This window comes from Daucus carota, chromosome 8 (genome assembly GCF_001625215.2).
Source record: "Daucus carota subsp. sativus chromosome 8, DH1 v3.0, whole genome shotgun sequence".
Lineage (NCBI taxonomy): Eukaryota > Viridiplantae > Streptophyta > Magnoliopsida > Apiales > Apiaceae > Daucus > Daucus carota.
Window position 1 is genome coordinate 7,148,029 of NC_030388.2, and position 13,473 is coordinate 7,161,501.

A 13,473-nucleotide genomic window follows, 5' to 3' on the forward strand; every position below is an offset into this window, starting at 1 on the left:
ATTTAGAGACAAGTGAACGAAGAAATTTTTCAATAACACGAACATCAATTACCTCTTCTCCATTGCTTTTCATTTGATTGACAACGGTCAAGACCCTTGAAAAATAATCCGAGATTGATTCGGATTCCTTCATATGCAAAGCCTCAAACTCGCCACGTCGTGTTTGTAGCCGAACTCTTTTTACTTTAGCATCGCCACTAAAAGAAGATTTGAGAGTATCCCAAACTTTCTTTGACGTTGTTGCGGAAGCCACTTTTTGTAACATAGAATCATCCAAACATTGATGAATGATCATGATCGCCTTTTGATCCTTCTTTGTTTGGGCTTGAAGTAGATCTTTTTGAACTTGATTCAAATTTGCTTCATCTTCGGGCACCTCCAATCCTTTCTCCACAATTTCCCACACATCATTTGCTCCAAGGATCGCCTTCATACGAATACACCAATTCTCATAATTATCTTTGGTGAACTTTGGCATTTGCCATTGAGACATTCCATTTGCCATGATCTCCTTCTTCTTTACACCACACAAGCCTTCTTTGAAGACAAGTAGAAGTAGAACCTTTGGCTCTTGATACCACTTTGTTGAAAGAAAGGATTTCACTCAAACTCACACAAGACAATTTAGGAGAAGAAATGTATTACTTGATCACAAATGGCTTGGTACAAGGCTTTATATAGGACTCAATAGAAAGATCTAGATAACTCTTAAACTCCAAGAGACTTCACCTACCAAGATACATGTACCTAGAGATTACATGTACCTAGCCAATACATTGAACATACTAATACATGTACCAAGATACTAATACATGTACCAAGATTATTCTAGATACTCCCACACAATTCTATTATTTTTAATAGTCAAAAATATATTATTTATTTTCAACAATGACAATGCACGAACCCAGGGTGCAGGACGTGATAGGAGTTTTGTAAGGTGTTTCAACTGCGAAAGGGTATGTTCAAAAACAAGGTATAGATTCTGAGGTGGTTTTTGCACCAGTTACACGGATCGAAATAGTGAGACTATTATTGGCTTTAGAAGCAAAAAATAGCTGGGAGGTTCATCACCTTGAAGTGAAATCAGCTTGCCTGAATGTTGATCTTCAGGAAGATGTATTTATAACTAATAAAGTCAAGCACCACAAGCCTGGTATGCAAAATTAAGCAACTGTTTAGAAAGCCCGGGTTTCACAAAATGTCCGTACGAGCATGCATCACTACGCCATAGGTGGCCTGATGCAATGGTTATTGGAAAGTGTTACAAGCATTTCGTTGCGGTAGCTAAAATTTTTTTATGATATTGTAACACTGCTGATTTGTTGTTGCAATAGCTATAAAGCTAGTGTTGTACTCGAGTGACGGTGTTGCACAACATGTAACACTAGCACCGCGGTTACAATAGTTAATTACAACCCCATACCTTTCTCCAACCAAACAGCATCTAAGTACTACAGTATTAATGAATATGGAAAGTTGAACTATATTGCATAACAAAACCCTCTTGAAGCTTAGTTATAGGTTTCATTTGACTTAGATTTATGAAGCATGCACATTTTTATTATGTTTTTTATTTTAATCACAACCGATGTTGGCCCGCATATATATATTTTATTATCATTTAATATTACACACTATCCCTAATTTCCCTCACATACTTGTCAGTGACATACCAAGCCTCCTTGAACCATTCTCTTAATTCTTATGGTTTTCTATCTTGTTACCCTCAAAATAAAATAACAGGATAAGTAAACAAAACAAACATACAACTCCCAAAACTACCACTTAATGAGAGAAGGGGTAGGAATTGATTGGTGGAAAGCTGTAGTGACATATCATTACCTTTCCCAATTAGTCAAAGAACTTCACGGAACTATTACTACAAATTAAGAAGAGCTCTCCAGGTGTTTGTCATCTGTTTCACTGTACCTATTTTTTATATAATTAAGCACGCTCATACACTCATATAAATAGAACGCTGGAACATTGTGTAACTTCTGCGCACAACTGCGAGCCTTTTGATGCTTGATGAGATTAATCCACGCACTATATCTATTAAGTGATCCATTATCTATTAAGTGATCCATATGTTGAGTGTTGTTGATTACATACCAGGTCATTAAATTTGTTTCTAGGCTGCTAGGATTTTTATGCTTATAACCTATGGTCTTTTAATTAATCCGATGCATCATTTCGTGTTTATATGTGTTGCTAACTAAAAGTTGAATACTATAATGGCCTACTATGAATAACATATTTTGCTAAATATGAAATTTGTTTGTAGTGTCATTTGTAAGTGCAATTTAGTATTTGTTTTTATAGCAGTCACATTGTTAAATCAATCTTTGATCCTTTTAATTATGTATCAAACAAATTTAATGACCAAAAATAATGGTATTTATCTATTAGCATAGCTTTTAATTTTATTTCCTTTTCAAATTTCTTTGGATTGGGTACTAAATATATGTAAAGAGGCTTGTGTGCTATTGTTACACCACCGCATGTGAGGGTGTATTTGAACATATTTCATTTTATTTTCCGAAATATGTCAATATTCCCGAAAACATTGGCTAAAAGGGGAAATAGATTTGAGAGTAAAATTAATTTTTAAGGTTCCACTGCCGAAAATAAACTATCATTGCATAGACTCAAACTCCAAGATACAGAGTACACAAATATAGATGTCTAAGTATTGTTAAGTGCAGAGTAAAAAGTGAAGTCTCATATGCCACAAATCCACAATGTCGTATGTCCATACAAATCAACATCAAAACTGAAAATAAAAAGAGAAATTAAAACTTGAAAATAAAAATACACAAGTTATCTCCAAAGCCCCAAAATCCCCTATAAAAAGAGGTATGTAGGCATGGACAATTCTTGAGAGCTAGACGCTAGTGGATAAGCCCTAGTTTTCTTCCCACTCACGAACCCTTTGCCTACAATCCCACATCCAAATAAACCATCACTACCACATCTTCCGACGAATAACCGCCGCAACAGATCTTGATTCAGGTTGTGAACCTCATCTTTGTTAACTACGAGATTTCTCCGTTAAGAATAGTTATTCCTATTAATACATGAGGATTTGCATTGCTCTTAATACTTCAATCTTTCATATTCATTAGTAGTTATTAAATCTATTAAACATCAGTGATAGACCTATATTTTTTGACACATCCGGAAAGACTCATAGTAATGGAGTTTATTAAATGGTTGTATACAAATAAATATTTTTTTGACAACCTCACGCGCTACTTGTTTGACACTACCCATCATCAAATAATAATTACTATCTTTAGCTTCAAGATTTTTTTTAACTCTCATACATAAGTTTTCCACTTTCGCTTCAAAGTTCTCCTCGTATCTCGAGCACTTGTAAGCAAGTAATTAAAAAAACCCTTCAAATACGTCAAAAGTTTTCTTACATAATTTTTCATGTTTTATAGTCAACAATGTGTATAAGAGGACAAATTTTAAAGGGCACAATGATATTAGCCCTCATCATAAATTAAACAAATTATTATCAATACATAGTCTATTTCCGTGAAAGAAAAATAACATTACCTTTAGAGATGTGTCATGGACATAGTTCTCATGGAACATTTTCTTCATTATTTGCAGCAAGTATTTCATTCATATATATTAGTTGAACATTAAAGAATTTGGTATGTGAGTTAAACAAAAAAAATCTGTCTTAAATTAACTTAAAGATATTTAAAATATATATTTGTTGTTAGGATTTCAGAGAAAAAATCAATGTGTGCGACAATAAAATTGTGAGCTAGCAGCAAATTTTTTCAAGATTTTATATCATATCTAGTAAATTGACAATGTGCAGCGTCATTTACCACTTGTACATAACCTATTTCCTCGTTTTCAAACCCCTCCTCCCTTCCACCAGAGGACCACCTTAGGAAAAATAAACATACTAGATTAGTCAGAAGATTAAACAAAGCCAGAGTTTATTTTTGAGATTAGTCACTAGTGTATTTATTTTGCAATGCAAATTGAAATTTATGAAGTTACAAAACATTCATACCTTATAAGCTAGAGTCTCCGGAATAAATTTGACTGATGAAGAGTCACATTAGACACCGGACCGCTTCCAGAAAGTACACATACGGTCTTAGCCTCTTTCGAGATCGACATTAACTTGACTGAGACATCTGGCAAGCAATCATAGATCGAATATTAAATAAGGGAAAGTTAGATATAATGGTCATAATCAAGAATGCAAGTGATACCTCTCCACGATCCACCATCACTATATGAGGGACATTTAGGTTTGTCTCCGATGCCATTATCCGCTTGATTCTGATGGTTGAAGGTGGAGACTACTCCTCAGTGAACCGAGAAAAGGCAGCTTGTTCGCCGAAGAAGACAAAGATTGGAGGCAGGGAGTCCCCAAGGTTTGCTTTTATAAGTTTGTTTGTGTTCTGTTTTTAATTCATGATTACTGTCATTTATCAATATAATGTGAGATGATGTTACAAAAACAATGTTACTAAGATTAGATTTATCAAGCCGGATACTACACTACACCATATATTGGATTCAACAAAACTTTTTTCAGTGTTACAAGCGAAAGTGTAGCCTTAATATGGTTCAGTTTCAATGTCCACTAGTTCATATAATAAAATGGACATGATGTATTCTAACTTAGTGGTTTAAAACAACGGAGTTATCAAAGCACAGAAAATTGTGGATTTAACGAATAGCAAGTTTAGCACAACTTGAAAGCTTTACAATGCAATGAACACTTACAAATGAAGTGGGAGAGCCATGTTTATAGGCAAAACCCAAGAACTAGGCAAGACAATGCAAAGCTTGCTAAGACAATCTATCAAATTTTCTTGCCAAAATGAGCTAGGCAAGACAATCTGGGACATTGTCTAACTCGACAAGACAATCTAAGTGATTGTCTTGCTCGGTTAGACAATCTCCTGGATTGTCTTGCAAGCCAACTTTCGGCAAGACAATCTTTTGCATTGCCTTGCCAAACCATATTCGGCAAGACAATCATTTGCATTGTCTTGCCACACAAAATGGCAAAGACAATGAAGGATTCGGCAAGATAATCATTTGGATTGTCTTACCGCGTGAAGTGAGGGGTACTTAGCTCCGTAAGACAATCCTTTGGATTGTCTTGCAAAGTTTATAAATAATAAAACAATTGATTATCTTTTAAATAATTAATAAATTAATATTCACTTAATTATATTAAATGCATAAATTCATAAATTAAATTAATTCGAGATAGAATCAATTTAATAAATAAATTACACATCCAGTATAATTTTTTTTGAGAAGTGAAATTATTAATTCAATAATGATTTAAACTCTTTTCTTCAGCAGCAGAGTCTTTGGTCTTCTATAAACAATTACGATCGTCGACTTGATTAAACGACCACCTTTGTTTGATGCAGAATATTTAATTTCAGTAGCTGATACACAAATGTACTGTCTGGTTCATCTGTAACTAGATGAATCAAATATTCTTTGTCAATTAAACAATTAAGTTGTGACTTGTTCGTCAATTCTTTGTCTTCTGAGTTCTTCTTCATTCGTAGACACAATATGGAATCTTCTTAATAAATAAAGTATTTAAACTTTATACCTTCTAATCTTCTGGACGTGCTACAAAAGATAATCTGAACACTGAGGCATGAACATATTAATGAACTTCTTCCAGTGGTTTGCAGCAGCATCCTGAAATTCTTCCGACATAAAATCTTCAATATAACATTTGACGTTCTTCGTACGGATTCCGATTAACAGTACTTTCTATTTACTTGCTTTCTTATCAGTGTTGAGTTGATACCTCTTTAATTACAAATAGGCTTAACATATGGCTTTCAATCTCCCCCTATTTGTTTGTTAACATAACATGCAAATTATCGAGAGGATAACTCAACTAACTGATAAGACAAAGGATTAAACATGGAAAGATAAATAGCAAAAGTTTCTGGTATTAAATTAAACATTGACCAGAATTCAAACATAAACAGTAGATTACAAAAGGGATGTTCTTTTGGAACATATATTACAAGACACTAACAAATCTACTGATCAACTTCTCCTTCCTCTATGTCAGAGCTGTGAATGATAGGAGTTGATGGTTCTTATCTGGTTGGCTGTACAGCAATAGTGGATTCACCATGTTTCTTTCTTTCCCTAGCCAGAGCCAGATGGTGCATCACTTCCAGTTCCACTGGGTCTTCTTTAAAGTCTGCTGGCTGAGTTTTCTTTACCTGCTTCATTTTCCTTGTGTATTTAGAAATGTCTTTCCGAATGCAGTAATTAGCAATTACATCATCAGCATCAGCCTTTGCTTTTGAAGCGAAGCCCATAGTCCTTAGTAGAGTGGACACCAGAATCAGTTGCTTGACTGAATATTTGGGAAGTGCTTCTTCATTCAAGTACACAGAGTTAAAGATGCTTTCGTTGATGAACTTCACACAGTAAGGATTCCTGACAACCTGAGGACTGTTGAATTCAGCACATTCCATCAGTTTATCTCGAAGGAGTACATTTAAATTAGAGCATCGCTTGACTTTATTACGAAGTACCCAGAGCTCAGTCACAGTGAATGATTTGAGAAAATCAACTGAGAGTCTAAATGTTCCGTTTCTCCTGGTATAAATGATAAGCTCCCATTCATCCAACAAGTTCTTGACAACAACTGTGATATAATATAATTCAAGAGTAAGGGCATGCATGAATACATCCTCATCAGGGTTTACCTCCCTTAGATCATGAATTAGAGACATGAACTTCCTGTCTTCGAAGGGTTCCCTTTGAGGTCCATTGAAAATTCTGCATGCAATGTCCCAACTCTTTCCAACTTTCCTTTTGATATCAAGATTTTTCTGCTTGCAGGCAGCATCCCAAATTTTCTGCTTTTCTTTCTTGAATTTTTCCTCAGTTATCAGCTTGTCCTCCAAAAGCTTTTGGAAATCTCTGAGCTTTCACTTGCTAGCTTCGTTCTCCATCTTGAACTTCCTTACCATCTCTTCATGTTCAATATCTACAACTTCCTCCTCAGTCTGAAACAAGTAACTTTCATCAAATGATCCTTCTTCTTGAGCCTGGCTGTAGGTAGCATCAAACACATCATCATCATCCATGTCTTTAGGATAAGCATCATAGTTATCTGAGTTGAAGACATTGTCATGTTGATGCATTGGTTTTTTGCCTTTAGACTTTTCAGAGCTTTTGCCAGGGGCAGAATCAGAAGTATTTGTATTTGTGTTCCCCTTGTTACTTTGATTAGAGATGTTCCCTTTGTCGTCTCCACCCTTGTCCCTATTCTCCCTCATAGTTGAGGGATCCTCTCCAGAATTCTGAGCAGTAGACTTTGAAGTTTGCAAAAGATTGAGCACTTGAGCCAGAGTTTGCTCCATTGCATCAAACATTGCCATATATAGCTCATGATTTGAATTCATCATGGTGGACAACTCATGAATCTCTTCCTTCAGCTCATCTCTGTAAGAACTAGATGGCTTTTCCTCAGCTTTCTTTTCCAAGGTGACCAACTGGCCACCTTTCAACTTTTCATTTTCCTCAGCCATCCGGGCAAGTTCAGCTTTTAGCTTGGCCATTTGTTCCTCAAACAGAGCAGTGTTGGTGTGTGCACTCACCTTATGTACACTTAGAGTTATTTCAACCTCCTTATGTGCATGTGTATCGCTCGGTGTTTGCCTTACACTCGATTCATTCACACCTCCAGCTGTACCTGTGTATACTACTAATGTTCCCAGAGATGGGTTCAAAGGTAGTGGAGGAACAAATTGTCCTCCGGATGCCATTGACGGCAGATGTACTTGCACATTGCCAAGCAGCTCCTGATCATAAAAGAAAGAGTGATCAGAAAATTTTTCATACATAGTAACTTGATTTTGAAAATATGTGCTTTCAGAAAGTGTAGTAACCTGTGTTTCAGTTTGATTTTGCACTAGCGTGAGTGCTAGCTAGAGCAGTGCTTGACTCTGTACAGGATACCGTGGCCGGACGGTCAATTTCAATCGGTTCATTCTATGGAGGGAATGAATCCAGAGACTCTTTTATTGCCATTTCAGTGTCCAAGCCCTTTTGGGATGGCAAGGATGAAGCTGCAGTTGTCTCCGAGGCTTCCAACCTTTGCTTCTTTTAGGAAGACAGAGCTGTGGGTTTAGACATCAAACTTCTCCCACTCCTTTTTCTGGCAACTTTACGAACAGGTTGCATAATAGTGTTGGTTGAAGTGTTTGGAGAAGAGATAGTTTGTTGAATAGAAACATCAGCTTGGATATGAACCTTTTTGTTGTCTGGTTCATTGCAATTACACAAGTATGAGAACGGGAAAGCTGTGGATTAAACTGAATATAAGAGTGCAGGACTGCATTATATGGTTCATACTCGACGAGATATAGCATATGATGTTGGAATTGTTAGCCGTTATATGGTACGACCTACTGTTATGCATTGGAACACTGTGAAACAGGTAATGCGCTCTTTGAAGGGCACGTTGAGTTATGGGTTGTTGTATTCCGCTAGAAGTAATAATAATATGTTATCAGGATATTCCGATAGTGATTTCGCGGAAGAAGTTGATGACAGGAAAAGTACAGGAGGAACGGTGTTTTATCAAAATGATAGCGTTATTACTTGGGTATCTCAGAAATAGCGTTGGGTGGATTTATCGTCTTGTGAAGCTGAGTTCATGGCAGCTACAACAGCCGCATGTCAAGGAATAGTTTTACGCAATCTACTAGGGAAGATCACAAATGAAAAGATTGGTCTAGTATTACAAGGAAAGGAGAACGTTCCAGAGAATCGCTAACCAAATCCTCTGTGCCGAAACTCGGTTCCATTCCCTACCAAGTCGATGTGATTCTCTTTGGTTTGTTGATTCCGGCGATTCATCACTGAAATTCCGGCGACTTAATCTTTTAAGAAGACAAAATAAAAAAACAAGAAGAAGAGGTAAATAGAAAGCTTAAATATTTTTTGAGAAAAGTAAAAGCAGAAGAAAGAAGATGGAGAAGAGGAGAAGACGATGCCTCGATTGTGGTAAAAGGAGTAATCGATTTTGCTTCATGCAGTTCAACATATTACGTTACTAGAGATATTACTTTACTGGCCTTTCTTGTTTTATGTGCAACACTGAATGCCTAGTTTTGTTGGAGTCTACACCTCATCAAGACTTATCAGAATCTATTTACATTATTTTTGTGAAATATATGTAGCCCTTTCCTATTTTATAGGCAAACCAACATAACGTGTTTAAATAACATCTTAATATATTACTCTCCCTCGAAGTCTCTTTTGAAAAAATTATGCAGGAAACATTAATTAGATAATATTTTCTTCACATGTACGGATGAATGTAGACTCTGATTGAACCATCATTAATTATTTTACAACTTTCAAGAAGGGTAATTTTGAAATAATGTCAATATATTTGCATTGGAAACTAAAAGTGGGCAAATATGTGGGAAAAAAATTTCTTCTAAAAAAAACTTGTATTGTGGGACTCGGGGAGTATTATAAAATTAAATTTTTAATATTTCCTAAATTAATGAGTTCTTTAATATTAGTTGTTCTCTTTATTTTTAACCCACATTTTAAAGTACTTTGATTATAATTTTAGTTAATTTTTTTTTTCTAAATAAAAATACATAATCTAAATTTATTAAAAAGTAATACAAATTAATTAATTTTGTCATGCATTCAAAATTTCTAAACTTACATGTTAAAACTCAAAATGACAAATAAAAAAAATATAAGAAATAAGTTTTAATAATATTTTATTTACATGTTTATTTATACTTGAGAGGAGATATTGTAATTATATTTATTTCTATGTTTAATATTAGTGCATATAACTTTTGACTAGCGTAATTAGTAGTAAAAATTAAGCATGCATAATATTTACTCAACTTTATTTATTTATATAAATAATTTTCAATATTAAAATTATAGCACGTGAAAAATGAAAATTACAAGTAACTAGATATCAATGCATGATTTATATATATTTACTACTATCACTCCCCTCTCATTTATTTCTACCTTTTTTGCATTGCTCAACACAAATACTCATATAAAACATAGTTTCATAACTTTTTTTAAAAAAATTCTTTTTTGTAATAAAATTTATATAATATATATTTTTCAAACTATATTTTATTTTATGAGACCTTTAGCGTGCCTAGCCCCGTTCCCAATGTAAACAATTGAAGTGATGGATGGAGTATTTTTTCCACAATGAGTGGGGTTACTTCTGACCAAATTGATCTACATATGTTCCTTTATTCTATACTGGGAAAAGCTTTGGAATGATACTACTCTAGCTACTTAAGACAATTTTTCTACCAAGTTTTTGTCCAAATATTATCCATCTGACAAGACACAACAAATGAGAGCAATTATTCTTATTTTCAAAGCACAACCAGGTGAAGGCTTGTATCAAGCATGTGAAAGATACAAGGCATTGTTGAGAAAATGTCCACATCATAGTTATAAGGAGTGGATGGTTCTGATTACTTTCTATGGAGCTTTGAATTCTGATATTCGGCTGAGTTTGGATGTGGCAGCTGGAGGAAATTTTAAGAAAGCACATGTTCATCAAGCTAAGGCACTTCTCTAGTAATTGGCCTCAAATAACTATGCTTGGGCACCTAGTGGTACAAGATCGGTGAAATGAGCACAAGACACCGAGATAATGAACTTGCTCACTCTGAAATTGGATGCTCTTACTCAAGATGTTCATGGACAAAGGGTAAATGTCAATGCTATTTCCTCTCCCATGTAAGGGTATAATGATCCTGGTGCTAATCAGTACTCACATGCACAACAATTTCCAGAGGAAACATTTGTCATCCAAGGAAGACAATCATGGCATGTTCAGAATAATTTTTATTACAATCCAAATCATAGGCCAAACAACAATCTTTCTTACAACAACAATCATGTTGTTAATCCATCATATGCAGCTCCGAAGCAGATTCAACCTAATTCCTCTAATCCCTTTCTCACAAAGGCTGCATAACAAGAAGTTGGAGAAACAGTATGAAAAATTCTTGCAAACCTCTTGGCAATTGCATATAAATAATCCTTTTACCGATGCTTTGGCACAAATGCCATTATATGCCAAATTTCTGAACGAGATGTTGTCTAGAAAGCGGAAACTTGAAGATGTGGAAACCATTACTCTCAATGCGGAGTGTAGTGCGGTTTTCAAAAATCAATTCGGCAAGAATTAAAATATCCCGCAAGCTTTTCATTGCCATGCACTATTGGAAAGATGGAGAATGGTAAAGCCTTATGTGATTTGGGGGCTAGTGGAAGTTTGATGCCATACTCTATTTGCAAGAGGCAAATTTCTGCAAATGTAAAAATATTATCTAAAATACAAGAACTCAGAATCTTTCATTTAGATGTAATACCATTCATAAAAAATGTGCGAAACTCAATATATAATACTTTCAAAATTTCGACTAACGATAGAGTGATATTTTTTATACAAATTTTTCTAATGAGTGTCTCATTTGAGTCAATTTGGGAATCAGTGACTTAATTGATACATTTGGACGAAGCAAGTGACCTAATTGATATTTATCCCTTGGTCTTGGAGAGCTCAAAAAGACAAGAATTTCACTTCATTTGGCAGATCGTACAATCAAGCTTCCTTTGGGATTCATATAGGATGCACGCTTGTCTCAAACCATAGCAAGCTACTGGGGAGGTAATGATTTTCAATTTTTTATATATCAATATCAAAGGTGATTAAAATATATGGCACTAGATTTTGATAGGGCACTTTTGAATGGACTCGGTAATAGTATTAGATCAGTATCCTAAAAGTATGAGTTATTGAAGAATTATTATGGTTTGATCATTGATGTATAATGAAATGACAACAAGCTCACCCTGCCTCTTGGTCTTGATTGTTATTTTATGAATTTTTTCCTTTTGAGGTTCAAAACCATAGATTTTGATAATCTTTTGATGTGTGATACTGTGCTCTTAGTTTATATGTATTAAAGAATGGTCAGCAATCAAGTGTGTAATCATTCCATACACTAGATTTCTAGTTCTAGTTGTAAAATTGAGTAATGTATATGAAGCACAAGACTCATCGCTACCTTTCATGTACTAGCTTAGTTTTCTTTGTTTATTTATGGCTTGTGATTTGTCTTTTATGTTTCTGTTTGAACTGGTAAATAATTAATTCAACCATATTTATCCCATCACCAACAAAATACATGATATCATAAATTATAATCAACCCCATACCACTTTTACGCTATTTCTAATTCCAACCCCATACCTTTCTCCAACCAAACAGCATCTAAGTACTACACTATTAATGAATATGGAAAGTTGAACTATATTGCATAACAAAACCCTGAAGCTTAGTTATGGGTTTCATTTGACTTAGATTTATGAAGCATGCACATTTTTATTATGTTTTTTATTTTAATCACAACCGATGTTGGCCCACATATATATATGTGATTATCATTTAATATTACACAATATCCCTAATTTCGCTCACATACTTGTCAGTGACATACCAAGCCTCCTTGAAGCATTCTCTTAATTCTTATGGTTTTCTATCTTGTTACCCTCAAAATAAAATAACAGGATAAGTAAATAAAACAAACATACTACTCCCAAAACTACCACTTAATGAGAGAAGGGGTAGGAATTGATTGGTGGAAAGCTGTAGTGACATATCATTACCTTTCCCAATTAGTCAAAGAAGGAACTATTACTACAAATTAAGAAGAGCTCTCCAGGTGTTTGTCATCGGTTTCACTATACCTATTTTTTATATAATTAAGCACACTCATACACTCATATAAATAGAACGCGGAGATATCACGTGACCTATAAATCATTGGTCAATTCATTATACTTGTTATAGCTAGAAATGATTAAATCCTACTCCCTTTAATATTTGTTCTCCACAGATACAAGAATATGTAGAGGCTGGAACATTGTGTAACTTCTGCGCACAACTGGGAGCCTTTTAATGCTTGATGAGATTAATCCACGCACTATATCTATTAAGTGATCCATTATCTATTATGTGATCCATATGTTGAGTGTTGTTGATTACATACCGGGTCATTAAATTTGTTTCTAGGGGGCTGGGATTTTTATGCTTATAACCTATGGTCTTTTAATTAATCCCATACATCATTTCGTGTTTATATGTGTTGCCAACTAATAGTTGAATACTTTAATGGCCTACTATGAATAACATATTTTGCTAAATACAAAATTTGTTTGTAGTGTCATTTGTAAGTGCAATTTAGTATTTGTTTTTATAGCAGTCACATTGTTAAATCAATCTTTGATCCTTTTAATTATGTATCAAACAAATTTAATGACCAAAATTATTGGTATTTATCTATTAGCATAGCTTTTAATTTTATTTCCTTTTAAAATTTCTTTGGATTGGGTACTAAATATATGTAA

The 13,473-nt window shown here is 34.4% G+C and overlaps 1 non-coding gene across 1 annotated transcript; it reads right to left on the minus strand.

The window, feature by feature from the left end:
- Nucleotides 1-10,399: 10,399 nt before the first annotated feature.
- LOC135148592 (small nucleolar RNA R71) lies at nt 10,400-10,506 on the minus strand. Its single transcript, XR_010286669.1, has one exon. It is a non-coding gene; the product is annotated as a small nucleolar RNA R71 (small nucleolar RNA).
- Nucleotides 10,507-13,473: the final 2,967 nt, after the last annotated feature.